Source organism: Magnolia sinica, chromosome 11 (assembly GCF_029962835.1).
Source record: "Magnolia sinica isolate HGM2019 chromosome 11, MsV1, whole genome shotgun sequence".
Classification (NCBI taxonomy): Eukaryota; Viridiplantae; Streptophyta; class Magnoliopsida; order Magnoliales; family Magnoliaceae; genus Magnolia; species Magnolia sinica.
The window spans coordinates 40,793,046-40,813,894 of NC_080583.1; positions in this window are offsets into that span (position 1 = coordinate 40,793,046).

A 20,849-nucleotide genomic window follows, 5' to 3' on the forward strand; every position below is an offset into this window, starting at 1 on the left:
CATGGACAGATTTTGAGACCCACTTCAATGAGAAATACTATCCTATCACCTATTACCACAAGAAGGAGAGTGAGTTCCTTTGCCTTAAACAAGGAGGGATATCAGTGGCAGAGTATGAGAACAGGTTCACAGAGTTAGGCAAGTACGCTCCGTTGATTTTGACAGATGAGCCGATGCGTATGCGGCGTTTCTTTGAGGGTCTGCGACTAGATATTCGCTCGAAAATGTGTTGCGCTAGCATACCTAGATATTCTTAGCTAGTGAGCATGTCTGTGAGGGCTGAGTAAGACGGGGACAGGCAGTCCCATATGCGAGCACCGATGTCTCCTAGGCTGCGACCAGAGATTTCGAGCAGACCATTCCTCGGGAAGAGGCCACAGTCAGATTCACCGCCGAGGCTGACGGCTTCACCTGCCCCTGTGAGGTGACCTGAGGTGTGGCGTGCCTACTGCAAGAGCCTAGGCCACACAGAGGTGAACTGCTTCACCAGGATAAGGGATAGCGGCTTCTCACCACCACAAAGGGTCAACTGCCTGCTTCGCCAGGTTATATCGACACCACCTCTATGCACGACACCAGCTCATCCATCATTCCGACCACCTGTACCTCGATCTAGGCCGCCTCAATGGCCTATGGTACCTCAGCCTAACCATTTTTAGTAGGCTCGAGTGCACTCACTTCTAGCTGAAGCATTAGAGGCAGCACCTATGCCACCTATGGCTTTTGACGTTACGACACGTGCTCCAGTCTTTTTATTAGTGGACATCGAGTCCACTGTCTCTATCATATCATGCGTAGCAGTTAACCGGTTAGGGTTGGAAACTAGTCCTATGGTTATGGTGAGAATCCTTACCACCACAGGGACTTTCCTGGACGCTACCAAGATCTGTAAGGGGTGTTCGATACATGTAGGGAGCGGGACAATGCTCCTCGACTTGATTGTCACCCCATTACATCATTATGATGTCATTCTCGGTATAAATTGGCTCACAGAGATGAAGGCAGAGATCGACTGCGATTGTAAAGTGGTGACAGCTTATGGACCAGAGGGCACGACCTTTACTTTCCCGGTGCAGGTCAGTTGGCCCTATCGCATTGATTATTATGCTTCCATGCTAGAGGACGCTCATGGTCCAGCGCTTGAGGGCACTCCTGTAGTCCAAGAGTTCCCGAACGTGTTCAGGAAGATACCTAGACTACCCCCTTAGCGCGAAATTGATTTTACAATCGACCTAGTGCCTAGTACGACACCTGTATCTCTTCCGACCTATCGCATGGCTCCATGCGAGATGGAGGAGTTGAGAAAATAGATCGATGATCTGTTTAATGCAGACTTTGTATGACCCAGCGTGTTGTTTGTAAAGAAGAAGGACGGATCTCTGCGATTATGTATTGATTATCGCAAGTTGAACCAAGTGACGGTAAAGAACAAGTATCCTTTGCCCAGGATAGATAACTTGTTTGATCAGTTAAAGGGGGTAAGGCGTTTCTCGAAGATCGATTTACAGTCAGGGTATCACCAGTTGTGCGTCAGGGATGAAGACATGCAGAAGGCGACCTTCAAGACCAGTTTTGGGCACTATGAGTTTCTCATAATGTCGTTCGGCCTTACGAATGCACTAGCCATGTTCATGGACCTAATGAATAGGGTATTTCGGCCATTTTTATTCCAATTCATCATCGTGTTTATTGATGATATCCTGATAAACTCTAAGAGTCGGGAAGAGCATGAGGAACACCTGTGAGCAGTCTTGGATACTCTTAGGAAGAACCAGTTGTTCGCCTAATATAAGAAGTGCAACTTCTGGAAAGAGAAAGTCAAGTTTCTAAGACACGTGGTGTCCATGAAAGGATAACTATAGACCTTGCCAAGGTAGCCGCAGTTCAGGACTGGAAGCAGCCCGGTTTAGTTATTGAGGCGAGGAGTTTCCTTAGCCTAGGAGGTTACTATCGAAAATTCATTCGAGATTTCTCGAAGATAGCTAGACCTTTGTCTCAGTTGACACGAAAGGATTTGAAGTTCACCTGGAATGAAAAGGCGAAAGCAGCCTTTCAGGAGTTGAAAGACAAGTTGATGTCTGCCCCTGTGCTAGTATTACCGGAGCAAGGGGTCAAGTATACGATATACATGGACGTGCCTCACGTCGGTTTGGGCGGTTTTTTGATGTAGAAGGATAGGGTTATTACCTACCTGTTGCGACAATTGAGGAAACACTAGTAAAACTACCCTATGCATAACCTGGAGTTAGCTGCCGTTATCTTTGCTTTGAAGATCTGGAGGCATTACCTCTACGAAGAGGAGTTCGAGTTCTTTTGCAACCACAAGAGCCTCAGATACATATTCACTCAGCGGGACCTGAATATGAGGCAGCGGCGATGGATGAAAACTTTGAAGGACTTCAAGTTCGAGGTTTCTTACCATCCGAGTAAGGCCAACCTTGTGGTAGACGCGTTGAACCACAAGAAGCGTTGGCGTTTGTGGCTCCGTTAATGGTAGCAGAGTGGGATATGGTAGAGTTCGTACGAGACTTCGAGTAGAAACTCACGGTGGAGGAGCCGTATGAGGGCATCGCATATATTTGAGTATAACCCCTCATTGATGACAGGATTATCGCAGCTCAGGCAGATGATGAGCTATTGGGGAAGATGAAAGAGCAGGTTAGTGCAGATGAGGACTCAGAATGAAGAGTTGGCATGGATGGGGGCTTACGTTATCGTGGCCGCCTATGCATCCCGAACCTCCCTGGCTTGAGGAAGGAAGTTCTTGAGGCCGCTCACGACTCAAGGATGCCTATGCATCCAGGCTGTACAAAGATGTATCGTGACATGAAAAGGTCGTACTGGTAGGACAATATGAAGGCCCACATAGCAGATTATGTATCGCGTTGTCTCACATGCCAGCAAGTCAAGGCAAAGCATCACCGACCTCCTGGACTACTTCAGCCCATGCCCATAGCAGAATGGAAGTGGGATTTCATCTCTATGGATTTCATCTCAGGGCTACCGAAGACTAGGAAGGGGCATGATTCCATTTGGGTGATCGTGGACCAGTTGACGAAATCAGCTCATTTCCTCCCTATTAGAGTTTCGAACTCTGTAGACAAGTTGGCAAGGTTATACATCAAGGAGATTGTACGTCTGCTTGGAGTTCCCCTGGAGATCGTGCCAGACCGAGACACGTGATTTACATTCATTTTTTGGACTTGCATCCAGGAAGCGATGAGTATGGAGTTAAAGTTCAATTTCGTGTTCCACCCACAGACTAACAGGCAGATGAAATGGGTGAATCAAATTCTGGAGGATATGCTACGAGCCTGTGTGCTAGATTTCAAGGACAGTTGGGATGACCATCTTCCTTATGCAGAGTTCGCCTATAACAACAGCTTCCAGGCAAGTATTGGCATGGCTCCTTATGAGGCACTGTATGTCCATGTAGGGCACCGCATTGCTGGGCAGAGGTTGGTGAGAAGAGCTTGATTGGCCCAGAGTTAGTTCAGGCAACTTCAGAGAAAGTCGACATTATCAGGCACCGACTTCTGACAGTGCAGAGCAGACAGAAGAGATACGCTGATACGAGGTGGCAACCACTAGAGTTCGAGGTCAGAGACCATGTGTTCCTCAGGGTTTCCCCTATGAAGGGAGTCCTTCGGTTTGGCAAGAAGGGGAAGCTCATGCCTCGATTCATTGGCCCATTCCAAATACTTGATCGAGTGGGGGCGGTAGCATACCGCCTTGCTTTGCCTACTCCGCTCACGGGTGGGCATAACGTATTTCACGTGTCTATGCTGAAGAAATACGTTCCCGATCATTCCCACGTTATTAGATGGGAGCAGGTCCAGTTGAGCGAGGACGCTACATACGTACTGCGACCGACACGTATCTTAGACAGGAAGAAACAGGTATTGCGTAGCAAGGTTATTCCACTTGTGAAAGTGCTGTGGACGCATCACATGGAAGAAGAGGCTACTTGGGAGACAGAAGCCGAGGTTTGAAAGAACTACCCTCAGATTCTCGAGGAGTATGAAAAGGTACTAATTTTGAGGATGAAATTTTTCTTTAAGGGGGGTAGATTGTAACGTCTCGAAAAAATCCGTACAAGGACCCGAGTACCACCTCAGGCAGAAATCACCCAAGACCGAAACCTTTAGAAATTAGGTTAACATTAATAAGTATTAAACTAGAGTACTTGTGAAATTAGCACTAATCACTTTAAATATGATCTGCAAGATCTAAAACGTGCAGAATCATTAACTCTACATTATCCTGAAATCTAGAATCCATCTCAAAACCCAGTTGCTCTCGAGAGCATCTTGAAACTTCGTATCGGACCTAAACCGCACGTCAAAAATCTGATGACTAGGAAACTATACAATTATGACCGCATTACTGGACTTGACAACCCCCTTAGAAATCAAGTCTTAACTATGTCTAGAAATGCGCAACTTGAGCCCGGAACAAAGTGTGTGAGAAACGTGAATATATTTAGAAGTAAATTCTAAATTTAAATAATCTGAGTCGTGTTGCTTACAGGCCAAATATAAGGATTCAAACTATCAGAATCTGACCTAAATACACCCTCGGATCAGGAGAAATGTCCCACACATGTTGGTGTACTTGTGACCCTGATCGAGTGACCGTGAACGTTGAACTGAACTGGTCTGCCACGGTCGATCTGCAAACCCGATCGGAACGAAAACTCAGCCTGACTTAGATCCATGGTCAGGGAGCTTAAGTCCGACCGCACGTGGAAAAGGGGCCACCAGAAGTCCTCCGTTGGGCTGAAACAGACGCCCTTTGGATATAACCTAAGTATACCTTGGCCTTGGGGCCATTTCCATCAGTCCTAGGCCTATATAAGGACCTTAAACCCTCTCTCTCTCTCACCTCATACGAATTTGAGAAACCCTAGGAGAGAGAGAAGAGAAAAGAGAAGGGAAAAGAGAGAAAGTGAGAGTGAGAGTTGGAGATTCTTCCTGGGATCTGATCCTGCTACTCCATACACTCAACTGCCATTCTTGTATCGTTATATAGGCGATTCCGACTCCGTACTTAGGTAAGAAAACCTAACCCTAACTTGTTTTAGGATTTTCGATGAGCGTAATTGATGAATTAGTTAACCTATTCCCTCTTATTGGTTATTGTGGTGCCATAGACAAGACTTAGCTTTTAAAACTTAGTTCGCTACGAGTCTACCGGTGAAAGGTGTGGACTATAAATGTTTAGGTTATAGTTTTCAAGGCTTTCAATGTCAATTAATAATTTATGCCTGACTTGAATTGCTATCACATGCTTAGACATGTTGTTTCCCACACTTTACACATATATACGAACTATGTTGAATATAGTGTATTCTTGTGTTTGTTGAAATGTTTGTATGAGTATGGATTCTGGTTATAGTTTTGCCATGATTTACTGTTGTAGACATATGGTTATAGTATACATGACAATTCCTTAGTGAAAGGATTTGCCCTAATACGTGTTATCACCAACATACGTCATGTATGTTGGAATATGTAGTCTAAGTGTTTGTAGAAATGTCTGAATGAACAAGTGTGTAATAAATTATACTTTATATGGGCATTGACAAGAGATTCTCAACTACCTTAATGATGTGTATGATTTCCTCCATGTAACTTATATTCTCTGTTTGTTTTACTTAGGCACTGTATATGTGTGAATTCATGTTTAAGTTGAAATCCATCAAATGCTTATATGCTAGTATGACTAGAAATGTTGATCCATTACTGTTCTGATTAGCTTGTATGATTATCTATTATAATTGAATGTGTTTGGGATACGAAATAGTCCAGGTAATTGGTAACAGGCATTGAATAGGTGCTTGAGGTTGATTTCGCCACATAGGATGTGATCGATGAATCCGAGCCGTACTTGGGATATTGGCAGTGGTTAGGCCACACGAAGTGCTTACGCACTTCATGTCAATCAACTCAATGTGTGCTCGTACTAGTCGAGCTCGTCAAGTAACCCGATTGACCCGATGTATGTTCACCATGTATGGATGCTACTGCTTGAATCTAAAGTACCAAACTCACTAGTGAAAACCTCTTTAAACCTTGGTACCTCGATCTGCTAAGACTCATGAGCCGGGCATGGTGGTATGGGACACCGTGGTCAAGCTGTCGACCTACACTGGGGTGACGAGCCTCCCCGTAGTGTCCAGTGAGCAACACAGCTTCGTGAGCCAAATACGGTGGTATGAGACACTGTATTCGAGCTATCGGCCTACACTGATAAGGTGACGAGCCCTTTATAGTGATCTCAAGCATACGCTAAGACTGTATAGAGGCGACGAGCCCTTACGTAGCAACAAGAGTACAAACTAGGCCTGTACTGATAAGGTGCTGAGCCCTTTGCAGTGACTTGGAACCAAAACATCGTATGAGATTTACTAAGATTGATGACCCTAGAATGGATCATCATTTGGGAATTGATATAAGGGAGGTACCTTAGCTTCCCAATCCTACTGTATGAAAAGGACTAATAAGAACTTGGTAATCATGTTCATGCACCGCACTGCATGTGCCGTTTGGCATTGGGCAGAGCACTGAGGAAGTGACTGACATGCGCGACCGTTAGATGAAGATCGCAGAGGGAGTGCAGGCGAGGGCATGCATCACTTATTCATACCATTCTTGCATTAATCAGAGTACTTAGGGATGTTTGATTGTATTATTTTATCATTACTGCTTGACTGAATTGAGAACATGTTAACCTTTACTATATTGTTCCACTGAGTTGATCACTCACTCCCACGTTTTGGGATGGTGTTGTACACACCAACCAGACTCTGTCTTAGTTGCAGATGGAGACCCGACTGATGAGGCGGAGGTGGACTTCGTAGATGATGAGGATGCCTTCTCATATATGCAATATTCTGGCAGGTTTACCTAGACCGTTCTGATCGGCGGGGTTTCAGGGTTATATTTGCAGTGGACTATTACATTTTGACATTTTGTAATTTGAAACAATACATGTAATTATTGACCTGGCAATGCATACATACTTTGGGGACCTGTACTGAGTTATAACGCTATACATATTTGAGTAAGTCTTCTGCTTGCGTATTACAACTGTCCCTAGATTATGTATTGCTGATTTGGCTTAATCTTATTCATGTTTTTACACTAATACAGACAACATTTAATCATCATTAAATATGTTGCATAAGTGATGCGTTGGAACTCAGGAGTTGGACTTCTACTCGACCCCTGATTTTCAGGGCGTTACATAACCTCTCCCAAATCCTAAGCCTCAATGTGAATTTAGTGACCCGAGCTCTTTAAATCAAATGGACCAAGATAAAGACAATTGACAAATTCATTTCAAGGAAGGCTAAAAAGCCTAAGGACCCAAAAGTAGATACGAATGATAGACCTAGTGTTGTTTCATGTGAATTGGAATCGAAAACCCAAAACAAGCCAATGGCGCTATTCCCCCAACGGTTGATTGCACGAAAAGCTCTCTTTAACTCTCAAGACATTCTAGATGTTCTTAAGCAAGTTAAAGTCAACATCCTCTACTAAATGCCGTTAAACAAATTCCTTCATATGCAAAATTCTAGAAAGATTTATGTACGACCAAAAGACGATAAAATATTCAAAGGAAAATCTTTTGATAGAAAAAGTGAGCTCCATTCTGAAGTAAGATGTGCCACAAAAATACAAAGACCCTGGTAACCCAACCATCACTTGTGTAATTGGGAATTACCGGATTGAGCACACACTTCTTGACTTCGGAGCGAGCATAAATCTGATCCCTTACTCGGTCTATGAACAATTGGGTCTAGACGAATTAAACCCCACCTGCACCACATTACAACTTATCAATCACTCAATTCATGTACCGAGAGGGATAATTGATGATGTGTTGGTTTAGGTTGACATATTCTACTATTTAGTAGATTTTATCGTCCTAGATACTCAACCCATCTTGATATAAGCACTCAAATTCCTGTCATCCTTAGTCATCCATTCCTTACTACATCCAATGATATCATCAATTGTAGGAATGTGGTCATGAATTTGTCTTTTGGAAATATGACATTGGAATTCAATATCTTTTTCAATATGAGTAAACAGGCAGAGGATGAGGATGATACCCACGATATTAATATGACTGATTCTTTCGTGGAAGATAGAGCACTTTTTACTCTATACTCTAACCCTCTAGAGACGTGCTTGTCCCACTCCTCTGATTTGAATGATGACACAATTAGGGAGATGGATATCGTGCTTGATGCTACACTAGTACTTCAAGTTAACAGGTGGAGGCTTGAATTTAAAAAAGTACCCCCACAATTCGTAGCCAATACCAACAGTGAACTTGTGCCAACTAGAGCTACTATTGGTTAGAGAATGGGCATTGACTACAGGAAGTTGAATACTATCATGAGGAAGGACCACTTTCCTTTGCCTTTTATTGATCAAATCTTGGAAAGGGTAGCTGGTCACTCTTATTATCGCTTCCTTGATGGATATTTGGGCTACAATCAAATAGAGATAGCCCTTGAAAATCAAGAGAAGACAACATTCCCATGTCCTTATGGCACCTTTCCTTATCGAAAGATGTCATTCAGACTGTGTAATGCCCCTGCCACTTTTCAGTGATGCGTGTTGAGTATTTTCTCTAACATGGTGGGGTAATATTTAGAGGTCTTCATAGATGACTTCTTTGTCTTTGGTCCATCCTTTAGCGAATGTTTGGAAAATCTGAAAAATGTGCTGAAGCGATGTGATGAAATGAATTTGGTACTAAGTTGGGAGAAGTGTCATTTCATGGTTCGTAAGGGAATTGTTCTTGGACATATCATCTCGTTTAAGGGAATTCAAGTAGATAAGGCTAAAATTGATTTTTTCTCTAACCTACCTCCACCTAAGAGCATACGATACATGCGATCCTTCTTAGGACATGCTAGATTTTATAGAAGATTCATAGACTTTAGTCACCTCTCTCATCCTTTATGCAATCTACTTCAAAAGGATGTACCATACGAGTGAACTGAGCAATGCCCGGAAGTTTTTTTTAAGCTCAAAGGCATGTTGACCAGTGCACCTATCATGCAGCCACCCGATTGGAGTATTCCTTTTGAGATTATGTGTGATGTGTTTAACAATGCTATTGAGGCAGTTTTAGGCCAGAGAAAAGAAAGGAAGCCCTATGTCATTCACTATGTAAGTAGAACTCTAAATCCTGTGTATATGAAATTTGGCTTATTATGTCTTTACATCGCATAGCCTGGATAAGGCTGATGGTATTATGGACTTGCCAGTATTTTTGCTTACTCTTATATTTATATGCTTGGCACTGCATCACACACACATACACCACCCTCTAAGATTCTTGTAAGATTATGCATGACCATTGCGTGTAAGTGACGTTAGGTCGCAACAGCATTAAGGCAGGAGTGCGTGGTAAAGCTTTGGAGTTTTGTTTCATATATGTATTTCCCTTTCAGCATTGTACTCGAATGATTTTTATTAGTGGATATGTGGTGATGATGTTTTTGTGACTTGGTTATGCATGTGGTGATGCTCCCTTACAAAACAATCATACTAAAAATCCTCCATGTAAGATCCCTGGATCGGAATTTAGCATATGGTTGCCGGGAGCTGAGAATGGGGTACTGAGGACGCTGTCGATACCAGATTCGGCAATCAGGAATTTTGTGAGCCCGGTTTCTGAGCTTGGGGCGTAACAGAAGTTAGTATCAGAGCATAACTTGGGAATACCTGAGGATAACATCACATATCTATTGATAACTACCCTTCACTATATGATTGTTGAGAACTTAGAAAGATTAGATCCTCGAGTTTGAATAACTTAGAAACTTTCTTATATAGCTCCCTATTGTGTGTACATTTGAGAGTGCTTAAGGCTAATAGGCCCCTTGTCCCTTTCTATAGGACATGGTGCCTGAGAGAGTGAGTTAAGCAGCTCCCCCTTGTCCCTTTCTATAGGACATGGCACAGATCAGATTCAGCAGATGCTACAGGCGATGATCGCGATTATTCAGGGGCAGAGTAGGCAACTCACGGATGCACCCACCCAGACTAAGCAGGAGCATGCGAGCTCCCTTCTACCCGACTTCAGGCAATTCGATCCCCCGCGTTTCCAGGGAGAGCCCGACTCGTTAGCGATAGAGAAATGGAGATCCGAGGTGGAGAAGATCTTTAATACCATGAGGTGCACCACCCATCAGCGAGTTCCGTTAGCAATATTTCTTCTCCAGGGCGAGGCCGAGTACTGGTGGACATTGGTCGCCCACACGGAAGGGGCCAAGTTCAAGTGAACGTGGAGGTCTATGGACCGGTTCGACTAGAAGTTCTTCCCGAAAACATTCATCAACAACAGCACTTGAGTTCGAGACTCTTATACAGGGGGACATGTCGGTTTCCTAGTATGAGGCCCGATTCGTCGCGTTATCGAGATTTGTACCATACCTGGTAGCTGATAAGGAACGGAAGGCCAAACATTTTAAGTGCGGCTTACATCATAGCCTTTGGAGTCGTATTGTTGGACACATGCTCTTGACATTTGAGCAGATCGTACAATGAGCCCTAATATATGAGGGGGAATGGGCCAATTCCCAGTGGGTCGGTGGCCAGAGAAGAGACTGGAAGAGGAAGGCCCCCCCTCCGATAGCTCCCAGCAATAGCAGCTTCACTAGCCAAAGAGGTACAGGAACCGTCCATCTTTTTGAGGACTGGAAGCACCTTCAGCTCCACCACTGAGACCGTTCTCAGGTGTTTTCTTTGGACACGGTGGTACGGGGCATTGTTGGCACGAGTGTCCCCATCCTCAGCAGAGACCCCTGTAGTAGCTACAGCAATACCAGCCTCTGAGACCACAGTAGAGGCAGCCATTTTGGCTACCACCGTAGTAGCAGCAGCGACCATAGTGGGGACATACACCTCCCTAGTAGGACCCTCAGTCATTAAAAGGAGTCGTCGATGATTCGCGCGACTAGGCCTTAGGACTATCTTGTTAGATTAGTCATTGATGAGATTGTGAGGTTGCAAGGCATCTCAGTTTCGATCATTTCTGATCCAGGATCCAAGGTGCAGTGGGGTCACCATAGTGTTGATGAGGTGTCTTGGGAGCGCGAGGCTGAGATTCAAGAGTATTATTCCCATCTCTTTGATGACTGATTATACTTTGTATTATATTTTGATATATATATATATATATGATGCCATGTTTCCTCTTTCCTTTTATTTTGCGTGATAGTGTAAATTTCGAGGAAAAATTTTTTATTAGGAGGGGAGAGTTGTAAGGCCCATATCTTAGTACCATGTCATTCCTTAGACTATCACCATCCTCCCCATCGAATTCCAGCAATATGCAACCTATAGACAACATTTGCGTGTGACCTTAAGTCGGATCCCATAGACTCGAGCGACTCGACTTAAAACCTGTACCATTGTGATCGCGCCGTCGCCGCGGTTCCAACGCCGTGTCTCATGTGCCAATACGATGCGTGGACTAAGAGATATGATCCGCGCATAATCTCAGCCATAGACTACACGTTGTAGGGCCAGAGATTCCAGGTAAAGTAGATTCTCTACTAGAGCAACCATGACTATGACATCATCCTAGCCTATCTATCCTAGGATGACATCACCCTAGCTCTCATGCCTTACAAGCAATAATGATTAGCTTTCCCATGCTTCTTACAATGTTATGATTATTTCTTACACCTCATGATGACTTCCCTACACCTCTCTCTCCCTCCCATTCTCTCCCATCTTCCTCATTTGCAACCCAAGGAGAGAAACCCAACATTTCCTGCCCATTTCCACTCTTAATCCCACCCAATGCAACCATTGAAGCACCATCTCCACCATTAAAGAAGCACCTTAGGAGCTTTGGAATACTAGGGAGCAAGAAGAGGAGAGGTGGGTGCATTTTTAGGCTAGATTTGTCCATTTTCTTGCATAATGGCAAGTGAGACCTACCAATCAATGGTAGGGATCCCATCTTGGTCCCTAGGTGTGGCCAATGGCTCACCAAGGTTGCATGCATGTATCCATGGTGGGGCTATTCTCTATGGACCCCACCATGATGTTTGATTTAATCTCCTATTTCATGAAGGCCATCTAGGCCCTGATTTATGGTGGAAATGGAATTTATGGACCCACATGTTTGAGACCTTAGCTTGATGTATGCATTGTACCATAGAAGGGACCTCATAGTGGCAGAGCTCCCTCCATCACTCGTCTCTCTCTTTCTCTTTCTCTCCCTTTTTCCTTCCCTCTTGTTAATGGCCCAGTTGATGTATTTATGTACTTTATCCACTGTCCAAACAGTGGGACACCCACCATCCAGCAAGTAGGGCCCATCTTGTTGCCTAGATTGGGCCTGCATGGCCGATCAGACCATACAAGCTTGGTTGAAGGGGAAAACATTCATATCAGCTTAGTGCAGGGCCGTGTGGCCCACCACATGGACACCACCGTGATGTATTTATATCCAAACTATCCAGGGCTAGCAGGCCTACCATTATGCATTTTATCCATGTTGTCTGTCCAGCGGGTAGGCCCTGCTGCCTGTCTATTTGGACAGGCCTGGACGAAGGGATAATGCAAATATCAGCTTGCATCTAAGCTGGTGGGCCACACATGTGGACCCACCTTGATGTATCTGTTGTACCTCCACTATCCAGCACGTGGATGGTGGGGCTCACCTTGATGAATGTGTTGTATCCACATCGTCTAGCAAGGGATGGTGGAGCCTGCCTTGTTGTATGTATTGTATTTGCACTATCCAACTGGGACGGTGGGACCCATCTGAGGCACGTGTTTCACCCACTGTCCAGCTGGGACGGTGGGGCCCATGATGTATGTTTTATCCATAGTCCAGCTGGGAGGGTGTGATCCTCCATGATGTATGTATCCTATCTAGGCCGTCTAGCAGGTTGGGAAGGTGGGACCCACCTGCTGTATGTGGGGGATCCGCCATGATGTATTTGACCATGCCGTCCAGCGGCTGTGGACCCCACTGTGATGTATTTAATCCACACCATCTAGTAGGTTAGGACAGTGGGATCCTTCATGATGTATGTGTTGTATATCCTTACTGTCCTTCTAGTGGGGCCCATTCGACAGGTGTAGGCCCACCATGTGGTATGTATTTTATACAGGTCGTCCATTAGTTGGACAGCTGGCAGGTCCACCATGTCGTATTTACTATATCCAGACCGTCCATCGTTTGGATGCCCGGCTAGCCCACGTGATGAGGCCCGATGTATATGAGGCCCATGTGACGAGGTCCATTGTGACATATATGAGGCCCACGTGATAAGGCTCATTGTGATGTATATGAGGCAAATGTGATGAGGCCCATCATAATGTATATGAGGCCCATGTGATGAGGTCCATTGTGATGTATATGAGGCCTATGTGATGAGGCCCATTATGATGTATATGAAGCCCATGCGATGAGGCCCATTGTAATGTATGAGACCCTTGTGTAATGCCCATTGTGATGTGTAAGGCCCGGTATATGTGTGAGGCCCATTTTAAGTGTGAGGACCATTGAATATGTGAGGCCCAATTGTGATGTGTGAGATCCACCATGATGTATGAGATAATATGTATGCTGTACATTCATTTCTAGCTAGTTTAAGGGCCATGAGCCCCATTGTGAGATAGTTTCTATAGTGGGCTGCACTTTAGGAGGCAATGGTGGTTATATGTCCATGTTATAAACCTCCCTAGGGCCCGTTGTTACCCATTATCATCCTTCTCTTGTTGGGCTATCCCAAATCATTGGGCCCCCATTTATGCTAGTGCTTTCCACCACACCTTGTAGGAGTAACCATGTCATGTAGGCTCACCTCGTTCATATCGGGCTTCCATAGGGAAGCCCGGTTCATGACATGATAGAGTCGGTGGAGAGAACCACTTAATGTACTTAGGGTCATCCTCATGACTCCCTTTGTTGTATGATTCACCCATGAGGCCCATTATGATGCATGTGTTGCACATGCTGCCCATCTATTTTTCTGGATCATATGGGCCGTCCCAAGATGCCCACCATGATGTTTGTGATAATATTTATGATGCCCATCCATTTTCTAGCTAGTATAAGGGCCATGGGCCCCCATTATAAGTTAGATTCCATTCCTAAAGTAGGCCGCACCTTAGGAGCAATGGTGGTTAATTGTCCACGTTGTAAACCTCCCTAGGGCCCATGACTACGCTTATTTCCATCTCTCTTATTGGGCTACCCCTAATTGTTGGGCCCCCATTAATGTCAGCGATACCCATTTTCCCTTATTGGGCTATCCCAAACCATTGGGCCCCTATTGATGATTAGTGTCACCTAATTTCCTTATTAGGCTATCCCAAATCGTTGGGCCCACAGTGACGTAGTGATTCCCACCTTACCTTGTTGGGCTAACCCAAACCATTGGTCCCCTATTAATAATGATGCTTTCTACCATACCCTGTAGGACTACTCAAACATTGGAACCCATCTTATGGTCATACCGGGCCTTCCATAAGAAATATGGTCCACTTAGATACATGTGTTTGACCATGCTCAGTGACCAAACCCAAGGCCCACTTACATGATGGGCGGGCTACCCAATCCATTTACAAGGACACATAGTCCTAGATGTATGGACACCACCAAAGCCCACCTTGTATTCATATTGGCCCCCCCATAGGAAAGCCTAGTTATTACAAGATAGAGTGAGTGAGGAAGCCCACTTACTATACTTAGGCTCATCCTCTAGATGTCCATTATTGTATGCCCATTAAACTCACCCATGAGATCTATCCTTGATGTAGTATGACATCTAGACCTTCTATTATCTATAGGTGAGTGCTTCATCATCTCTTCCCATCGATGAAAGAATTTGTGGTATCAGGTTGGTATATCCACTGTTTAGATTTGATCTCGATGTCTTGGACTAGATCCGCCATCCTTTTGTGGACCCCATCATGTATTTAGGCCGGTTATTGTTTATATCTGATAATCATACCAGTGTGCTTAGTCTAGGAGGACACACTAAGAATATGCTTAGTATAACATCATGATGCATGCCCATATGCATCATTGTATGCCTATTATGAGGAGGGATTATTCATATTATATGTCATTGGGCCGAGATGTTTGTGGGACTCCTTGTGAGGTGAAGTTGCCCCACATGATTGTGCGATACGCATAGGTTTAATGCATGACTAGATGGTATGACTCATGCATCTCACATTTTATGTGACATGATCGACACACTGAGAACATGCTTAGTATAACATCATGATACATGCTCATACACATCATTGGTATACTTGTTATAAGGGATGATTGATTATAGCATATGCCATTGGGCTGAGATGTTTGTGGGACTCCTTATGAAATGGAGTTACCCCACATGATCGCGTGATACGCGCAGGTTTGATGCATGACTGGATTATATGACTAATGTTTTGTGTAACATGATCACATTGTACCCTAACAACATCAGGGTTGTAGCCTCCACAAGTATATCGTGAATGGCTAGATGGGACACCAAAAATATTTGGTTCTAGCACTTAGGTATGTTTGATGTCCTTGGGTGAAAATCCCTAAACCCCCATGGCCAGGGGATGGTCCAATATCTAGACTGAGTGGATACATGAGTGCCTTAGTGTTAAATACCAGTATGCCACGTCACCCACTTTGTCAGGGTCGGTTGGAAGAGGATGTGGCCTTATCCACCCAAGGGTAGGGGGCATAGCTAGGCTGAGTTTGACTAGCTTAGAAATGGGTCCGCTATTGACAAGCCAGGTAGATATTGGTAGACTACTGGTCAGGCGCGTAGTGAGGTCTTTTCCGCTCACAGGGCTGCGCAGCTAGGAATGGCGGTCGCCAGTTTGGAATGTACTAGACCCCAGTGATGATCCTAGAGATGTATGATACTAATATGTGGACTTACTGAGTAAAATTTATGTACTCAACATTTAACTTATTCATCATTCATTCACTATCTACTCAGGTTGGTATTGTGCAACCAAATCATTATGTCTACCTTCGTAATGGCTAAGATTTCAGTTAGGCACGCGACCAACCTAAGATCAGAAGTTTACCACATTAAGTCTAGCTATCCAAATTTAGGTATGAGACTAGTTTGGATAGAACTCCCTTGTGATGAACCCCACAGCTTGCGATAACATGTACTATCATACCGACTATACACTCTAGCTTTGTCATTTCTTTTGCATTTGCATATTGCATTGCATTCTCAGTATATGACATTTAGCTTACTGTGTCTTCGTATTGCATAGCCAATCTACATTGCTTCCTCAGTATATGATATTGGCTTATTATGTCTTTGCATCGCATAACCTGGATAAGGCTAATGGAATTTATGGACTTGCTAATATTTCCACTAACTCTGATATTTATATGCTTGGCACATGCATCGCACACACATACACCACCCTCTAAGCTTCTTATAAGCTTATGCACAACTGTTATGTGTAGGTGACGTTAAGTCGTAGCAGCATTGAGGCAGGAGTGTGTGCTAGAGCTTTGGAGTTTTATTTCATTATGTATTTCCCTTTTAGCATTGTACTCGAATGATTTTTATTAGTGGATATGTGGTGATGATACTTTGGTGACTTGGTTATGCTTGTGACTATACTCCCTTTCAAAAAAAAATCATACTAAAAATCCTTCTTGTAGGATCCCAAGATCAGAATCTGGCATATGGTTGTCGGGAGCCGAGAATAGGGTAATACGGAGGTTGTCAGCACTAGATTCAGTAATCAAGAATTTTATGAGCTCGGTTTTTGAGTTTGGGGCATGACAATTAATTGCTTATGTGATTCGCCTCTAGGTTTTCAAATTGTCGCTTTCTTTTTCAAATTCTACCCATTCATACTTGATTGCACAAAGGATTGAATTCTGAAAAGGTTTAAACATTGAGAATTGAAGATTACTTCACGCATGTTTTACTAAGGACTAGCAAAATGCTGGTTAGGGAGTGTTTTGGGTGTCAAATATTGCATATCTTCCCCTATTTATATCTTTGTTTTATTAACATGATACTACTTGATATTATATTTTATACATGTCTGTGTTGCAAGGTGAATTTGAGAGCATTGATTGAAAAGAATATTAAAAGCATTGATTTGAGGCTCAAGAATCACCAAAGCAAAGGATAGATCTTAAGAGACCAAGATTGAAGAATTCACATGTGAGACCCGTATCCTAGTCTGTATCGTTCCGTATGCTTCCGCGATCCTACCGGTCAAATTTCGACAACCTTCGAACCGTATCCGATGATTACGCGCGATCCTAAGCTGAGTCCCGCTTGCCAAAGTCAGCTCGAACCGAAACCTATATCTTGGCGACTGCTCCGTCGTCGCGGTTCCAATGCCGCGACTCGCGCATCGACCCGATACCCATGCTAGAAGATGTCGATCTGCGTTTATTTCGAAGAAACACTGCACGTTACGAATCTTGAGGAAATCTCTACAATAAGTCCCATCAATCAACCATAAATGCATCCCTTATCCAAGTACAACTACCCCACTCCTCATTTTCCCTTAAGTCAAACCTCTCTCTCCCTCACCATCCCCCTTTTACCCAATTTTCAAACCAACCCATACTTCATTAATTACACCCATCACACCTCACCCATCCATATCACTCCCATCATTTCTCTCTCTCTCATTTCTCAAATCTCCCAAGCAACTCAAGCCTCACACGTCCAAGCCTCTCCAACTCTCTCCCAAACTACAAGTGTGGTCCACCTTCTCATCTTCCATCTACACCTTCTCATCTTTCATCCACACCATCAAAAGTCCATCATCCACCATTAAAAGTCGAGCATAGGAGCAAAGGAGTTCAAGGGATCAAGAAGGAGGCCAACGAGGTGGGTGATCTACCGTTGCTTTCAATTTTAAGGGCCACTTATTGTGGGACCCACTTGATGTATGTGTTGTATCAATGGAGGGCCCATAGTGGCGGGGTCCCTCCTCTCTATCACCGTATCTCTCTCTCTCTCTCTCTCTCTCTCTCTTTCTTTCCCCTCCCTAGAATGAAGTGGGCCCTACCAAATCATGTTAAATCCACTCCATTCATCAATGGTGAGGCCCACCACATTTTAGGCAAAAATCCACCATCCGGTGGGAATATATATATATATATATATATATATATATATATATATATATATATGTAACGACCTTGGAAATTTTTGTGCTAATCTTTCCTTAAGTAGTTGTTTTTGGGGTAATTAGCGCTTTACTTGATTGCTTGTGAAATTCGCATCAATCACTTTAAATTGTATCTGCATGGCTCTAAACTTGTAGATTAGTGAGCTCTACTGAAATCTGGGATCCATCGCTAAATCCGGTTGTTCGGGGAATTTTGGAAGATCTGGATCGGACTGACCGCGCGTCGAAAGTCCGATGGCGATGATCTTAAGTTGTTGTCACCGAGTTGGGCTTGGTCTTCACCTCGAAAATCAAGTCGATCCGATGTTCGGTCGATTTGGTTGAGCTCGGAGTGAAGAGTGTGAGAACGGTTGGAATTTATTAAGTTTTTATGAAATTGAGTCGTGCGCGCGACGATTTTAAGCTATCTCACCGTTGGATTTCGACCCAATTTCACCCTCGAATCAGGATGGTTGGCCCGGGCATATCCTAGTGCTTGTGGACTGATCGAGATTCCGTGACCGTTGAATTGAGTGTGGTCCGCCACGGCGATCTGTAAACCCGATCAGAGCGAAAACTCAGCTGACCTAGATCCATGGTCGGTGAGCTTAAGTCCGACCTTTTGTGGTTATAGGCCCACCGAAGTGCTTCGTTGGATCGAGAAAGGCGTACTTTGGTTATAACCTAAGTATACCTTGACCACGGGTTATTTCCATCATTTTAAAGCCTATATATAGTCCTTAAACCCTAGCTCTCATTTCCATACGAATTTTCTCTAACCCTAGCTTGGAAAGAGAGTGGAAAAGAGAGAGTTAGTGAGAGAGATTGGTTGGTGAATCACCTTGATTCTTCCTTGTTCTTCTTCACCTTTGAATCTTCACTTTGAATCGTTCCTTTGGCGATTCTGAGTTCCTTTGGGGTAAGTTAACCTAACCCTAACCTGTGTTAGAGCTTAGATTAGACTTGGTGTTGTTGTATCTCATTTCTATCCTTATTTTAGGGTATTCTAGCGCCGTTGACGAAGACAACTCGTCTAAATCAGTTCGGCGGTTCTTTCTTTGCTTAAGGTGCGGACTTTAAGTGTATAGGTTATGGTTTTCAAGGCTTTCAATCCCAGTTAGTGATTTATTCTTGTTATGGATGAGATTTCACATGTCAAATGTTGTGTTTACATTGCTTTCTGATATGCATGTGCTATATTGAGATTTGTGTATTCTAAGTGTATTTATAAAGTACCGTATACGTATAAAATACGCACTTGTGTTTGCCATGATTATTGGTCATGTATGTATGCTAGATGCATGTATGACAACTCCTTGGGAAAAGGAATTGTCTAAGTGCACGTATTTCAACATGCGTCATGTATGTTATTCCATGTATGCTAAGTGTTTGTAGAAATGCATGAATGATCTAAGTGTAACTGATTACACTAATTGTGGGCGTTGAGAAGTGATTCTCAATACTCCTATTGATGCGCATGATTTCCTTTATGCAAGTTACATTTCAAGTTATTTAAATTCAAGCATTCCTATGCTTACATTTATATTAAGTTGATTATTCTTCAGATGTGTATGTAACATGATTTGAGTTATTGTTCCATTACTGTTTTACATTCCATATGAATATATGTAGTAGTGTAGGATATTTGGGACTATGCCTTAGTCCAGGAGATCGGTAATTGACCCTATATGCGTGGTTGAGATTGCTTTCGCCACGTCGGACGTATTAGACGAACCCGAGCCGTATTAGAGTTGGCGGCAGTGGTTTGGCCACGCGGAGTGTTTGCGCACTCCATGTCGCTCAATTCAACGTGCACTCGTGCTAGTCGAGTTCGTCAAATAACCCGATTATCCGATGTATGTTAACCATGTATGGACGCTACGCTTGAATCTAGGGTACCGAACTTACCAGTGAAATCCTAATAACCATGGTACCTGATCCGCTAAGACCCATGAGCCGGACATGGTGGTATGGGACACCGTGGTCGAGCTGTCGGCCTACGCTGGGGTGACGAGCCTCCCCGTAGTGACCAGTGAGCAACTTAACTCGTGAGCCGATTATGGTGGTATGGGACACTATATTCGTGCTGTCGGCCTACATTGATTGGTGACGAGCCCTTTGTAGTGACCTCGAGCATACCTGGATACCGCAAGGAGGTAACGAGCCGATCTGTGGTAGTAAGGGCATGAAAGGCGTGCATTGATTGGTGACGAGCCCTTTGCTACGACCTTAAATATAAAACCGTATGAGATGTCTAGGATTGACGACCCTAGTATGGGTCATTGTTTGGATGGTGACATGAGGAAGGTATCTTAGTTTCCCAATCCTGTTGTGTGAAATGGACTAATAACAACTTGGTAATCATATCCATGCACCGCATTTGCATTTGCTTTGTAGATGTGGCGCACTTTGAGGCGATGTCATGCGTAACGTAAGATGAAGACGCTGAGGGTGTACGCGTGAGGGCACGCATCATATTGCATTCATCCTTGCATTAACAAGAGTACTTAGGATTTATTTAAGTGTTCTGCTTTATCATTACTGTTTGATTGAACTGATAACATGTTAACCAGTGCCTTATTGTTCCACTGAGTTGATCACTCACTCCCACGTTTCTGGGGCAGTGTTACACACCCACCAGACTCTGTCTTAGGCCCTGATGTTGCAGATGTGGATGCGACG